This window comes from Ovis aries, chromosome X (genome assembly GCF_016772045.2).
Source record: "Ovis aries strain OAR_USU_Benz2616 breed Rambouillet chromosome X, ARS-UI_Ramb_v3.0, whole genome shotgun sequence".
Lineage (NCBI taxonomy): Eukaryota > Metazoa > Chordata > Mammalia > Artiodactyla > Bovidae > Ovis > Ovis aries.
The window spans coordinates 130,817,675-130,833,854 of record NC_056080.1 but is presented as its reverse complement, the minus strand read 5'-3'; the positions used below and the strand labels follow the sequence as shown (position 1 = coordinate 130,833,854).

The following is a 16,180-nucleotide window of genomic DNA, read 5'->3' as shown; positions in this document are numbered from 1 at the left end:
CTTGGAAACAATTGTTTCTAGAAGATGGGGGTCTTATCAGATCACTCTTTAAGGGAAAAGACTGCATTTTTAAAAACGTTTCCTGAAATATCTTGGCAATTATTCTCCAAACCTAGGTGAAGCTTAAGTTGTTCTACCAGTACCTTGTCAGCAGTGTTAAGTTACCCAAGAAAAACCAGGGTTCTAGATAGGGGATGTTTCACAAGGTTGGCATTAATGCCTTTGCTCTACAACTTTAATTTCTCACCAAAAAAAAAAAAAAAACAACCACTTCATAGTTAAAAAAAAAAAAAAACACACTCAACGTTTTTTATGTAAGACTTTTTTTAAAACTTCTGAAAGTGAAAGTTGCTCAGTCGTGTTTGACTCCATGGGAATTCTCTAGGCCAGAATAATGAAGTGGGTAGTCTTCCCCTTCTCCAGGGGATCTTGCCAACCCAGGGGTCGAACCCAGGTCTCTCTCACTACAGGCAGATTCTTAACCAGCTGAGGCAGAAGGGAAGCCTGCTGTTTATCCATTTTGGTTGTGCTGGGTCTTCTTTGCTGCTATTTGGCTTCCTCTGGTTGTAGCCAGAGGGGGCTACTCTTCAGTGTTGTGCAACGACTGAAGCCTGCATTCCTAGAGTGCCATGCCCCACAACAAGAGAACCCACCGCAAGGAAAACAGGATTAAAAAAAATGTTCAAGAGTATGCTTAAATTTTAAAAAGATGCTTTAAAATAAATAAAAACTAACTAAATAAAAAGATGCTTTATTATTTATGCTAGTGGAAGTGAGGAAAGAGGCTTGGAGAAGATTGTCATTCCCACTTAGCATGAGCTACAAAGGATAGAGCCCAATAGTAGCACACAACAACATAACGCTATCCTTAATTAAGCTTCCCAAGGGAACAACGGTGCTCCTTCAAGGTAGGTAGGCTTATTTCCCATTTGCTGGTATTCAGACTCTGGAGAATGTAGTGCTAATAGAGCCCTGCGCTCTAAGTAGAGATTTGGTGTCATCTGCACATAATTACACCATCTGCCCTAATACCAACTGCAACAGATGAAAGGTTTGCTCTAAGACCCTTGCCTTTTGTTACCAGTGGTGCAATCTGTGCAGACAGCCTTTTTCTTTTATTTACCTATTAGGCAGTCCTAGCAATCTTTTCAACACTACTTCTAATGTAGCTCTGAGACCAGTAGGGCCCCTGACAGATAATATGACAGCTAATATACATTCAGTGACCTTGTGCTTTAAAAAATTATTTTTAATTGGAGGATAATTACTCCACAATATTCTGATGATTTCTGTCATACATTAGTATGAACCAGCCATAGGTATACATAGGTTCCACCCCCCACTAAACCGTCCTTCCACCTCCTTCCCCATCCTAACCCTCTATGACCTTGCACTTTCACTTACAGAGTAAACACCTTACATTCCCCAAAATATCTTATTAAAATACTTTTCCATTTACTTTTATATATAGTGTCTTTGGGCTTCAAAGGTGGTGCTAGTGGTAAAGAACCTGCCTGCCAGTGCAGGAGACATGAGACGTGGGTTCAACCACTGTGTCAGGAAGACCCCCTGGAGAAGAAAATGGCAACCCACCCCAGTATTTATGCCTGGAGAATCCCATGGACAGAGGAGCCTGATGGGCTACAGTCCATGGGGTCATAGAGTTGGACAGGACTGAAGCGACTTAGCATGCATGCACATAATGCCTTTATGTGAAACATTTTAATTAGTACAAAGAATATTATAAGTCCAGTTCAAGTCTTATTTTTCCTTTTATCCTATAAAATTACTTTAATTGTCTAGAAAAGCCATTAGAATGTTCAAACAAAATTTAGCTAAGTATATGTATATATTTGCATATTTGCATGTGTGATTTATTTTCTGGGAAAGAACACGAAAAGTATATGTAGTCAATCAACACTCTTCTCTTTAAACAAATTTCTGTTGCCAAAAAAAAAAAAAAAAGGAAAGTCTCCAGCAACAGCAATATTGTCACTTTAAACAGAATTAATGGTATTCCTAGAGACGAGTGCTCCTGCAGTTAAATTGTCTACAGACTAATTTAACTTGTCCCAGGCTGCTGGGTAATAGAATTCCGTATACTTCAGAAAAGGGTGTCCTCTTCTTAATGTCTGTGTGGATACAGACATTAAGGTTTGGGGCCAGAATCACTAAAATTTAAATGATTCCATTTGGCAGAGTCTGAGTTGTTTCATTGGCCCAGAGGTAGCTCAGTACATAGATGACAGAGTTGGAAAGCTCCAGATAATTCTGTCAAAGATGAATTCCTCCTATAATAGTTAAATATCATCACTGTCTTAATTTCTTTCTTTTCATGCATGGGAGCATGAAAAATGAGACCAGCCATTAATTTGTCATCTAGAGAGATTCAGAAAGAATGCATTAACTACCTACCATATAATTTCTTTGTTTCATTCTCAGTTTCAAAACAACAACAACCAGAAAAAAATACCCAAGGAAACTTTATAAGTTAATTAGAAGTCAGAAATATTTTCCTAAAGACTGTCGTTACAGCATGGGTATACATTAAAATGCCTCAAAACAACCCAGGCTATCTAATATCATTAGTACATCAAGAAACTTGAAGCATTTTCTGAGGCAGATAATTAACTTATCTGGAGGAATTGTCATTGCATGTTCTTCCTTGCAAATGGAAAATATCACATGACTCTTGGGGTTGATAGGAAGCAAAGTCAAGAAAGTAAACGGGGCCCCGCAGATGCGGTTTCTTTTGGACAATACCACATCTAAGAGAGAACTAGTCCCACTTTCCTTTTTGTCCTCTAGATTTTAAGCTTCCAGTTATTTTCAGCACCATTAACATCAGTTTCTTGGGGGGAAAGCTGTTGCGAACTACAAGAGAAAAGAGGCCACTATACAATCTGCAACCTAGACCTCCCCAATACAATTTCACTTTAGAAGGGTTATCTCCAATAAATAGAGAAAACAAAGAGAAAAAATGTGAAAAATGCTGTCAATCATTTATTAGAACGACTACTACAATGGTTAAGAGTAAAGCGGCTGTTGAAAAATACTTAAATCCTGGCAATTTTTGTAACATTCCAGAACATTTTTTTGTATTTTTGGAACAATTTTGAATTGAAATAATATCTGTTCCTGTCAACTCTTTTCTGTAAGCTACTGTGATTGTTCAGTCGCTCAGTCGTGTCCAGCAATTTACGACCCCATGGATTGCAGCACGCTTCCCTGTCCTTAACCATCTCCCAGAGCTTGCTCAAACCCATGTCCATTGAGTTGGTGATGCCATCCAACCATCTCATCCTCTGTCATCCCCTTCTCCTGTCTTCAATCTTTCCCAGTATCAGGGTCTTTTCCAGAGAATCGGCTCTTTGCATGACATGTAAGACAATTTTGAATTTTTACATTTTTTAAAAAAAGGCAGCTAGAAGTCTCTGAAGAATGTAAAAGAGAGACTTTTACATTCCAGGTTGCAATTTCCATTCAAAAGGGTCTGTCACCTTCTCTTTCTTTATTCCAGGATAGTGAGTGTTATCTTGATACGTTTTTAAAAGTAAAGTTGTATTCATTTGAGCTGGTGATGCCTTGCAGCCAGTCCCTGCCAAATGCAATTTACTCAGGAACTGCTGAGCCTGTCTGGTGCTAGAGATGTTTATCATGAAAAGAGTTCAATGTGTGACTATTGTATTCACACTCTACTGGAAATGTTGATGCTGACTTCAGAAGTACCTCAGAGAACACTGAATTCTGCTAGGTCTAAAACTGGCTTATTCAAAATTTCCAGCAATAACAATCTGTGGCAGAAATTACAAATTGCCTCTTCAAAGTCCATTCTTTCTTGGTTCCTTACTAACAGAAGCTACAATTTTCAGCCTCCCTTGAAGATGGGGACGAACAATAATTTGTAAGAAGTTGTCATGAGAGGCTTCTGGGAAATCTCTTAAGGAGACTGATTTGGATGATTTGGATGTATATAATGGAAAGAACCTGAAAATGAGACTCAAAAGATAAGGGTTTTGCCATACATTGACATGAATCCACCACGGCTGTACATGTGATCCCAAACATGAACCCTCCTCCCACAGTATTGTAAAATAAAATAAAGTAAAAAAAAAAAATAAAAAAAAAAGATAAGGGACTTTAGTATAGATCTGGTTACTAATTTGCTGTGTGAACTTGGTCAGTCACTTTCCCTTTCTGCCTCCATTTACTCACGTGTAGAATGAAACAGTTGAATTACAGAATCTCTGAGTTTCTTTCCAAATTTATCCTGATGATTGCTCTCTCTCATTTCAAAGTCCCAAGTAGATAAAAGCAGATACATGAATTAGGTGTAATTCCTAAGAAGAACCTCTATTATCTACTGTTTCTTCACCCTCCAGCAAATTAAAAAACACTCAGTGTCAGTTTACATTGTTTATATCATTTCACATTGATATGTGCTTTACATTATACACATGCACTTTTAAGACCTTTATCAAGATGTAATTCACATACTATAAACCCACTCATTTAAAGTATACATTTCAGTTGTGTTTATTATATTTTCAGAGTTGTAGGCCCATCACCACTATCTAAATTTTAGAACAAAAAAGTAACCTCATATTCATATTCTCCCCTCTATCTAGCCTCTGGTAAACACTAATCTACTTTCTATCTCTATGGATATGCCAATTTTGGACATTTCTTCTTAAATAGAACCATATATTGTGTGTGTTCTTGTGACTGGCTTATTTCACTTTTCATAGTGTTTTCAAGGTTCATTTGTGCAGTAGCATGAATCAATACTTTATTCTTTAAATGGCTAGATAATATTCCATTATATGGATATACTACAAATTCATAAGATGATGGACATGTGGTTAATTTCTATTCTTTGGCTATTATGAATGATGTTGCTATGTACATTTATGTTAGATTCATTTTGATCAAGTATCTGCATATATGCCAGATACTGGGTCTGGTATTCCCATCTCTTTGAGAATTTTCCAGTTTGTTGTGATGCACACAGTCAAAAGCTTTGGCGTAGTCAATAAAGCAGAAAAATATGTTTTTCTAGAACTCTCTTGCTTTTTTGATGAGCCAACAGATGTTGACAACTTGAATTCTGGTTTCTCTGCCTTTTCTAAATCCAGCTTGAACATATGGAAGTTCTCGGTTCATGTACTATTGAAGCCTCGCTTGGAGAATTTTGAGCATTAATTTGCTAGTGTGTGAGATGAGTATAATTGTGTGGTAGTTTGAACATTCTTCAGCATTGTCTTTCTTTGGAATTGGAATGAAAACTTACCTTTTCCAGTCCTGTGGCCACTGGTGAGCTTTCCCAGTTTGCTGGCATATTGAGTGCAGCACTTTAACAGCATCATCTTTTAGGATCTGAAATAGCTCAGCTGGAATTCCATCACCTCCACCAGCTTTGTTTGTAGTGATGCCTCCAAAGGTCCACTTGACTTCACACTCCAGGATGTCTGACTCTAAGTGAGTGATCATACCATCATGGTTATCTGGGTCATGAAGATCTTTTTTGTATGTTTTTTCTGTGTATTCTTGCCACCTCTTCTTAATATCTTCTGCTTCTATTAGGTCCATACTGTTTCTGTCCTTTATTGAGCCCATCTTTGCATGAAATGTTCCCTTGGTATCTCTAATTTTCTTGAAGAGATCTCTAATCTTTCCCATTCTATTGTTTTCCTCTATTTCTTTGCATCAATCATTGAGGAAGGCTTTCTTATCTCTCCTTGATATTCTTTGGAACTCTGCATTCAGATGCTTATATCTTTTCTTTTCTCCTTTGCCTTTAGTTCTCTTCTTTTCTCAGCTATTTGTAAGGCCTCCTCAGACAACCATTTTGCCTTTTTGAAAAATGTCCTCCTGAATATTAAGTCCTGAATATTCATTGGAAGGACTGATGCTGAAGCTGAGGTTCCAACAATTTGGCCAGCTGATGTGAAGAACTGACTCATTGGAAAAGACCCTGATGTTGGGAAAGATTGAAGGCAGAAGGAGAAAGGGACTACAGAGGATGAGATGGTTGGATGGCTTCACCGGCTCGATGGACATGAGTTTGAGCAAGCTCTGGGAGTTGGTGATGGACAGGGAGGCCTGGCATGCTGCAGTCCATGGGGTTGCAAAGTGTCTGACATGACCAAGCAACTAAACTAACTAACTATTGTGATTGGTGAATAAGATATACACAATCCCTGCCCTCAGTGTACTTACTGTTAATATGGTGAACAAACACTGAATATGTAATGAAATGGGCTCAGTGGGAAGAAAGGCAAAGTGCCAAGTTCTACATAAAATAGGTAGACTAACCTGTTAGGTCAAGGGTTGTTTAGGGGAGGATCCCTGGTAGAAATGATACATAAATTATAACCTGAAAAGTGAGGGAGAGAGAGAAAAAGCATGCATGAAAGTACTGAGACAGGAAGCCCATTATGTTTGTAGAACGAGGAGAGTAGAGCAATAGGGAGAAAGGTAAAGGATGAAATTGGGGCAAGTTAATGATTTGGGGTCTTTATTCTAAGGACAATGTAGATCTATTGAGAAGTTTCAAAGAAGGACATGAAATTATTCAATTCATCATTCAGGCAAATAGACATTGGGTTGGAAGAAAGAGTGTATGTGCTGGACTCAGTTAAGAGACTATTTCAGTGATCTAGCACAGACACAATGGAAGCCTAGACAAGGGTGGTGGCAGAGAAGATTAAGAGATTTTAACACAGACAAGATATGTTTTGGCTTCTCAGGAGGCTCAGCAGTAAAGAATCTGCCTGACAATGCAGGAGATATGGGTTTGATCCCTGGGTCAGAAAGATCTCCTGGAGGAGGAAATGGCAACCCACTGCAGTATTCTTGCCATAGACGGAGGAGCCTGGCGGACTACAGGACAGACTACTGAGCAGGCAAGTTTGGGTGTAAATAACAATAGAACTTGCTGAAGCACTGCACTGGGGAAGGATGAAGACGAATACCCTCAAGGGTGATATCCATGTGGCTGGTATAATGGGTTGATGGTCTTACCCTTTATTGAAATGGGAAAAACTGAGGAGTCGCTGAAGTGAGGTTACCTGATGAATTCAACTTGTGACATTTTGAGTTTAAGACGCTTGTAGAATATGAATATCCAGACACATATGTTGACAAAGCAGTTGGCTATTTGGGTCTCTAACCAAGGAAAGTTGCTCTAAAGATGAATAGATCTGGGTCTCCTTTATGTACAAATAGTATAGAAGCCTAGGGAGAGGAGACTGGTATAAAGAAAATAATGTATACATATATGAGTATGGGCTTCCCTGGTGGCTCAGACAGTAGAGAATCTGCCTGCAATGTGGGAGACTTGGGTTCAATCCCTGGGTTGGGAAGATCCCCTAGAGAAGGGAATGGCTACTCACTCCAGTATTCTTGCCTGGAGAAGTCAACTGACAGAGGAGCCTGGCGGGCTACACTCCATGGGGTCACAAAGAGTCAGACACAACTGAGAGACTAATACATATATATATGAGTAAGACTTGAGGACCCTGTTATATAATTTGTAGATAATAGAGGAGGGGCTCTAAAAGAGTCTGAGAAAAGCAGCTTTAAAGGAAACTAGAAGAATGTGCCATAGAAGTATGGAAAATATTGTGTCAAAGAGAAACTGGCCAACTATGTAGAACATTATTCAAAACTCACATAAAATGAGGATCTGGAAATGACCATAGGATTTATTGACAATAAAGTCAAAGATAAAGTTGAAAAACATAAAATTTTGGTGACATGGTAGGGGATAGGAGAATGGGAAGCAAGTTATGACTTTTATGTGTTTCTGAATCTACTCAGAGAAAATTCGATCTTTTCAAAGAGCCAGCTTTTCATGTCACTGATTTTTTTAAATTATATTTCATTTATTTCTTCTCTGATCTTTATAATTTCTTTCTTTCTACTAACTTGAGGTTTCATTTGTTCTATTTTCTCTAGTTCTTTTGGATGCAAATTTAGGTTGTTTGAGAATTGTCTTATATTTCTGGAGTTGAGTTTGTATCCTATAAACTCTCTTAGAACTGCTTTTATTATTTCTCATAGGTTTTGGATCATCATGTTTTCATTTTCATTTCTCTCTAGGTTTTTTTTTTTAATTTCCTCTTTGATTTTTTCATTCATCTATTTGTTGTTTAGTAGCATATTGCTTAGTTCCCACATTTTTCGGTTCTTTGAAGTTTTTTCTTGTAGTTGATTTCCAGCCTCATAGCTTTGTGGTCAAAAAAGATGGCTTATTATAATTTTAATTTTCTTAAATTTGCCAAACCTTGTTTTGTACCCTAGTATGTGACCTATCCTGGTGTAAATTAAATTTATTTGGTCTTATGTGTCATTTAAGGCTATATTTTCTTTATTGATTTCTGCCTGGATGATCTGTCCATTGATATAAGTGGGATCTTAAAGTCCCCTACTATTATTCTTTTGCTGTCTATTTCTCCTTTTATGTCTGTTAATATTTGCCTTATATACTTAGATTCTCCCACTCCAGTACTCTTGCCTGGAAAACCCAGGGACAGAGGAGCCTGGTAGGCTGCAGTCCATGGGGTCGCTAAGAGTCGGACATGACTGAGCGACTTCCCTTTCACTTTTCACTTTCATGCATTGGAGAAGGAAATGGCAACCCACTCCAGTGTTCTTGCCTGGAGAATCCCAGGGATGGGGGACCCTGGTGGGCTGCCATCTATGGGGTCTCACAGAGTTGGACACGACTGAAGCGACTTAGCATAGCATAGCATAGCATGTTAGGGGCATATATATTTACAATTGTCAGATCTTCTTGGATTGACCCTTGATCATCATGTAACTGTCTTTCTTTGTCTCTTATTAACAGCTTTTCTTTTAAAAGTATATTTTTTCTGATATAAATATTGGTACTTCAGTTTTCTTTAGCTTTCTATTTTCATGGAATACCTTTTTTCACCCCCTGAAAGAAAATGAGTTCATTTAAAGCAGAGACTCTTTTGACTCATGCTTACTGAATGAAAGACTGAATAACAGGATAATTCTTTAAGCTACCTGCTTTCCATTTGCTAGTCCATTTAACAGTCTCAGAAACACAGATGTTAAATGACTCATCCAAGGTCACTTAACTGGTCAATGGCAAAGCCCTGACTCAAACTCAAATTTTCTGATTTCAAGGCTGAAACTTTCCCCAAAGCCCTAGAGCTGCATTCCTTCTTATATCCTTCCCAAGGTATCCACTAAGTACTGTAAATGCTTTGTGAACAGTTTTCTCATTAAGACACTGTGTTAAATGTAAGATAAAGAATGAACTTTTACAACCAGTCCTAAAATAGGCAGCTTAACACCATCTGGTCTTTAACATTCTGAATGCTGAATAGCTAAGTAATAAAGAGAAGGAGATAAATGGTGGCAAATAATGCCTGTGGTTGGAAATGTTCAATGAGAAAAGAAATTACTTTATAGGTAGTCTATAGCCTCTTAAACTGGACAATTCTTGAGGGCAGAGGATGCATCTCAGCCTTCTTTCCTGTGCATAGTTCAGTGTTTGGCTTAGAAGGAGGGCACAATAAACGTTTACTGAATTACACTTTATAATATAAGAAAACATGCTTTAATTTTCTGATCTTGCCTCCTATATAACAACAGCTATTGCTACCATTTACTATTATGTCAGATACGGTTCTAAGACATTTCTTTATATAATCTCATTTATTTATTTATTTATTTATTTATTAGTTTTTTATTTTTTAAATTTTAAAATCTTTTTTATTTTATTTTTTTTTTATTTTTAAGTTTTTTATTTTTTAAATTTTAAAATCTTTAATTCTTACATGCATTCCCAAACATGAACCCCCCTCCCACCTCCCTCCCCATAACATCTTTCTGGGTCATCCCCATGCACCAGCCCCAAGCATGCTGCATCCTGCGTCAGACATAGACTGGCGATTCAATTCACATGATAGTATACATGTTAGAATGTCATTCTCCCAAATCATCCCACCCTCTCCCTCTCCCTCTGAGTCCAAAAGTCCGTTATACACATCTGTGTCTCTTTCCCTGTCTTGCATACAGGGTCGTCATTGCCATCTTCCTAAATTCCATGTATATGTGTTAGTATACTGTATTGGTGTTTTTCTTTCTGGCTTACTTCACTCTGTATAATCGGCTCCAGTTTCATCCATCTCATCAGAACTGATTCAAATGAATTCTTTTTAACGGCTGAGTAATACTCCATTGTGTATATGTACCACAGCTTTCTTATCCATTCATCTGCTGATGGACATCTAGGTTGTTTCCATGTCCTGGCTATTATAAACAGTGCTGCGATGAACATTGGGGTACATGTGTCTCTTTCAATTCTGGTTTCCTTGGTGTGTATGCCCAGAAGTGGGATTGCTGGGTCATAAGGTAGTTCTATTTGCAATTTTTAAAGGAATCTCCACACTGTTCTCCATAGTGGCTGTACTAGTTTGCATTCCCACCAACAGTGTAGGAGGGTTCCCTTTTCTCCACACCCTCTCCAGCATTTATTGCTTGCAGATTTTTGGATCGCAGCCATTCTGACTGGTGTGAAGTGGTACCTCATTGTGGTTTTGATTTGCATTTCTCTAATAATGAGTGATGTTGAGCATCTTTTCATGTGCTTGTTAGCCATCCGTATGTCTTCTTTGGAGAAATGTCTATTTAGTTCTTTGGCCCATTTTTTGATTGGGTCGTTTATTTTCTGGAGTTGAGCTGCATTGTATATTTTTGCTTGTATATTGCTTGTATATTGCTTGTATTTGCTTGTAAGTTGCTTGTATATTTTTGAGATTAGTTGTTTGTCAGTTGCTTCATTTGCTATTATTTTCTCCCATTCAGAAGGCTGTCTTTTCACCTTGCTTATATTTTCCTTTGTTGTGCAGAAGCTTTTAATTTTAATTAGATCCCATTTGTTTATTTTTGCTTTAATTTCCAGCATTCTGGGAGGTGGATCATAGAGGATCCTGCTGTGATTTATGTCTGAGAGTGTTTTGCCTATGTTCTCCTCTAGGAGTTTTATAGTTTCTGATCTTACATTTAGATCTTTAATCCATTTTGAGTTTATTTTTGTGTGCGGTGTTAGAAAGTGATCTAGTTTCATTCTTTTACAAGTGGTTGACCAGTTTTCCCAGCACCACTTGTTAAAGAGATTGTCTTTACTCCATTGTATATTCTTGCCTCCTTTGTCAAAGATAAGGTGTCCATATGTGTGTGGATTTATCTCTGGGCTTTCTATTTTGTTCCATTGATCTATATGTCTGTCTTTGTGCCAGTACCATACTGTCTTGATGACTGTGGCTTTATGATAAAAACTCTCCAGAAAGCAGGAATAGAAGGAACATACCTCAACATAATAAAAGCTATCTATGACAATCCCACAGCAAACATTATCCTCAATGGTGAAAAATTGAAAGCATTTCCCCTAAAGTCAGGAACAAGACAAGGGTGTCCACTTTCACCGCTACTATTCAACATAGTTCTGGAAGTTTTGGCCACAGCAATCAGAGCAGAAAAAGAAATAAAAGGAATCCAAATTGGAAAAGAAGAAGTAAAACTCTCACTGTTTGCAGATGACATGATCCTCTACATGGAAAACCCTAAAGACTCCACCAGAAAATTACTAGAGATCATCAATGAATATAGTAAAGTTGCAGGATATAAAATCAACACACAGAAATCCCTTGCATTCCTATACACGAATAATGAGAAAGTAGAAAAAGAAATTAAGGAAACAATTCCATTCACCATTGCAACGAAAAGAATAAAATACTTAGGAATATATCTACCTAAAGAAACTAAAGACCTATATATAGAAAACTATAAAACACTGATGAAAGAAATCAAAGAGGACACTAATAGATGGAGAAATATACCATGTTCATGGATTGGAAGAATCAATATAGTGAAAATGAGTATACTACCCAAAGCAATTTACAAATTCAATGCAATCCCTATCAAGCTACCAGCCACATTTTTCACAGAACTAGAACAAATAATTTCAAGATTTGTATGGAAATACAAAAAACCTCGAATAGCCAAAGCAATCTTGAGAAAGAAGAATGGAACTGGAGGAATCAACTTGCCTGACTTCAGGCTCTATATAATCTCATTTAATAGTGAAAAAAAAATTCCTAGGTTGTAGATACTATTATTAGCCCCATATTATAGATAGAGTAACTGAGACTCAGAAAGGAAAAGTGACTCCTCCATGGCTGTGAAGGTAGCAGATGGAAGATCCAGGTTTTAAATGTAGGTAGAATGATTCCAGAGGCCAAGCTCTTATCCACAAATGCTTTCTCTCATCTAAATTTAGCTCTTCTATGTCACATTCTTTAAATTTTTCTATATGATAGTTGCACTGATAAATGAACTGGTGACAAATGGTTTGTGCCAGTAACTTTCTATATTTCCTTACCCCAGGTACTCTTATATTTTCAAATTTAATAAAAGTCATATACAAATATTTGAAATAGAAAATGATGGCCCTTCCATGCTTTGAAGCCCCCAAAATCCGCACCAGTAAAGAGGTTGCTTATATCTTGAGAAAGAAGAATGGAACTGGAGGAATCAACCTTCCTGATTTCAGACTATACTACAAAGCTACAGTCATAAAGAGTCATAAAGTCTTTTGACAGTATGGTACTGGCATAAAGACAGAAATATAGATCAATGGAACAAAATAGAAAGCCCAGAGATAAATCCACGCACTTATGGACACTTTATCTTTGATAAAGGAGGCAAAAATATACGATGGAGAAAAGACAATCTCTTTAACAAGTGTTGGTGCAAAAACTGGTCAACCACCTGTAAAAGAATGAAACTAGAACACTTTCTAACACCATACACAAAAATAAACTTAAAATGGATTAAAGATCAAAATGTAAGACCAGAAACTATAAAACTCTTAGAGAAAAATATAGGCAAGACACTCTCTGACAAAAATCACAGCAAGATCCTCTATGACCCACCTCCCAGTGTAATGGAAATAAAAACAAAAATAAACAAATTGATCTAATTAAACTTTTTCAGTTTTTGCACAATGAAGGAAACTATAGGTAAGGTGAAAAGGCAGCTTTCAGAATGGGAGAAAATAATACAAATACTTGATTCTTTTGATACTTTCATACCTTTGATACAAAGGTATCAAACTCGTTAGCAATCATGGAGTAATATAATAAAACATTAGGAAATCTGTTATAAAATAAATCAAACATTATCTACAACAAAAATTTCATATCAGGGAAATGTTATTCATAGAACTTTGAATAGTTTCACCATGTGGGACAAATATTGAATAATATTGTAGACAATATTTTGCTTAAAAAGATAGAAATCAGATATAACAATGCCTTAATTTGTATCAAGAAAAATTATTTTCAACCAAGAATCATGTTCAGTCAAGCATAAGGCAAAATAATATTTTGGTCATACAAAAAACAAAAAACAAACAAAAAAAAATATTTCTTTCCCTTCTGGACCTCAAGCAACATCAGCCATTGACCAGACACCAAGGAGCCCTTCCTCCACAGTCCAACTAAGAACTCTAGCCCTTTCTGCATCACTATTCACATTTATATTCAGTGTCCATTCAGCTATACTCACCAGATTTCAAAATAAATTTGAATTATATTCTTTAATTTTTAGATCTTTTATCACCCTTCTACCCCTCAACACACACACCCCATACACACCCATAATAAAATAACTCTCTCTCCAACATCTGCTATAACGCTTTCTCACTGTTATTCTTTTTTAACTTTTCTCCAAAACAGAGCATCATATAAGTAGGAGATGGTGATCCATAATTATTTCTCTTTGTGGAAATAAAATAATTATATCCAATGACTCATCTTTCATGGCATAAGACACTTTTCTGGGCCAAGAGCTGGTGCTACTGGGCAGGTCTCAGAGGAAGCTTCTGGTTCTCTTCAACCTGCAACTCTCAGCTGCCCTAGAACACACCAATGGAGAGAGAGGCCCAGAGGCTCAGACTCTTCTATGACAGAAGTATTATTTGCCAACTTTATACTATAGTCACCCCAGTTACTGGAGCTTCTGGGTCACTTCTAGTGATTAGTGATTAAAGCAATCCTTTCAGAAAAAGAACCCACCAGAACAGACTTCTACCTAATCATTTAAAAAACATCCTAAACAAAAGAATTATCATTTGTCTTTTACTAAGGAATCAGTAAGTTTCTTTTTTTAATTATTTTTTATTGAAGGATAATTGCTTTACATATATATATTTTTTGCTTTCTGTCAAACCTCAACATGGATCAGCCATAGGTATACATATATCAAATACATATATCAAAAGGGAGGGGATATATGAACCTCCCTCTCATCTCCCTCCCCATCCCGCCCCTCTAGGTTGATACAGGGCCCCTGTTTGAGGTTTCCTGAGCTATATAGCAAATTTCCATTGGCTATTTTACATATGGTAATGTAAGTTTCCATGTTATTCTTTCCATACATCTCCCCCTGTCTTCCCCCTCCCCATGTCCATAAGTCTGTTCTCAATGTCTGTTTCTCCACTGCTGCTCTGTAGATAAATTCTTTAGTACCAGTTTTCTAGATTCTGTGTATATGTGTTAGAATACAATATTTGCCTTTGTCTTTCTGACTTACTTCACTCTGTATAATAGGTTCTAAGTTCATCCACCTCATTAGAACTGACTCCAATGTGTTTCCTTTTATGGCTGAGTAATATTCTATTGTATATATGTACCACAGGAAGTTTCTTAATCTTCCAGGTAACCCTAATGATGGCAGCACTAAACTTGGGTCACTCTGCCTGCCGTCCAGTTGAAAGGAATTGTTCGTGCTGGTGCTAGTATGTAAATCTCTGTCATATATCTGTAGAATACACTCACTCTCATTAAGGGTCTGTTTTGGACCCAGCACAGCTGCTCTGCCTTGTCCACCATCAAGCTGCAAAAATGGGTGTGTATACCAGTTTCACGTATTTATGTGCTCAGTAACACAGTCATGTCTGACTCTTTAAGAACACATGAACTGTAGCCTGCTAGGCTCCTCTGTCCATGGGATTTTCCAGGCAAGAAGACTGGAGTAGGTTGCCATTTCCTTCTCCAGGGATAAATTTATGTACCCAGAGCCTATAAGCCCACGCATGTATGCACATACATATCTATTATCACTAGTGAACTTCACAGATATTCTGAAATTTTCTAGCATTGCTATAAAACCTGGATTGAGGAGGTATTTGAACAACTGCAAGGGAAACTTGGACAGATCATCTCATTATAAGAACAATTGCAAACTGAGTTCATTAGTCTAATCAGTGTAATTAGTCTCCTCTGAATAATCAAAGAAGATGGCATAGGTTCACAATATAAGTATTGATGGAAGAAGATTAATAACAGGCTTCCTGGTTGTTTTCCTTCCCCAAATAAGGGAAATCAGAGCAAACGCTTCCTTGATACTCCTGGAAAACAGAATGGGTGAGAATAAGAAGAGATGCCTTAGACAGAGGTCGAGGAAGTTATAGTTTCTAAAAGTCTCACTTGACATCACATGTGAGAATCCATGGAGAGAGAGTAGAGTGACTTGGTAATATGAAGTGGTTGTGACTGAGAGGAGGTAGAAGGAACTTAAAGGGCATTCATTTATTCAGTTAAAATATTTATTGCATACTAACCCTGTATTCGGAGAAGGTAATGGCACCCCACTCCAGTGCTCTTGCCTGGAAAATCCCATGGATGGAGGAGCCTGGTGGGCTACAGTCCGTGGAGTCGCTAAGAGTCAGACATGACTGAGCGACTTCACTTTCACTTTTCAGTTTCATGCATTGGAGAAGGAAATGGCAACCCACCCCAGTGTTGTTGCCTGGAGAATCTCAGGGATAGGGGAGCCTGGTGGGCTGCCGTCTATGGTGTCACACAGAGTCGGACACGACCGAAGTGACTTAGCAGCAGCAGCAGCAGAAACCCTGTTTGCACTGTTTTAGGTACCAAAGCCATCTAATTTGTGTATCAAAATGAAGTCTAAAAGGTGTTGAACCAAATATGTTTAAGATTATCTTCAAAATTCCTCCATTCCCAGAAACTTCTCACAGTCTTCCTCATCATAGTAAACGGTAACTTCATTCTTTCATTTGCTAGCAGAAAAAAAAAAAAAATGCCCTCATTATTTAACTTTCTCCCACATCCCTCAT

At 37.5% G+C, this 16,180-nt stretch overlaps 1 protein-coding gene across 1 annotated transcript in view; it reads right to left on the bottom strand.

The window, feature by feature from the left end:
* Positions 1-16,180, bottom strand: part of IL1RAPL2 (interleukin 1 receptor accessory protein like 2) — a 1,188,406-nt gene that overhangs the window by 657,335 nt on the left and 514,891 nt on the right. The gene's annotated exons all lie outside the window — the stretch shown is intronic.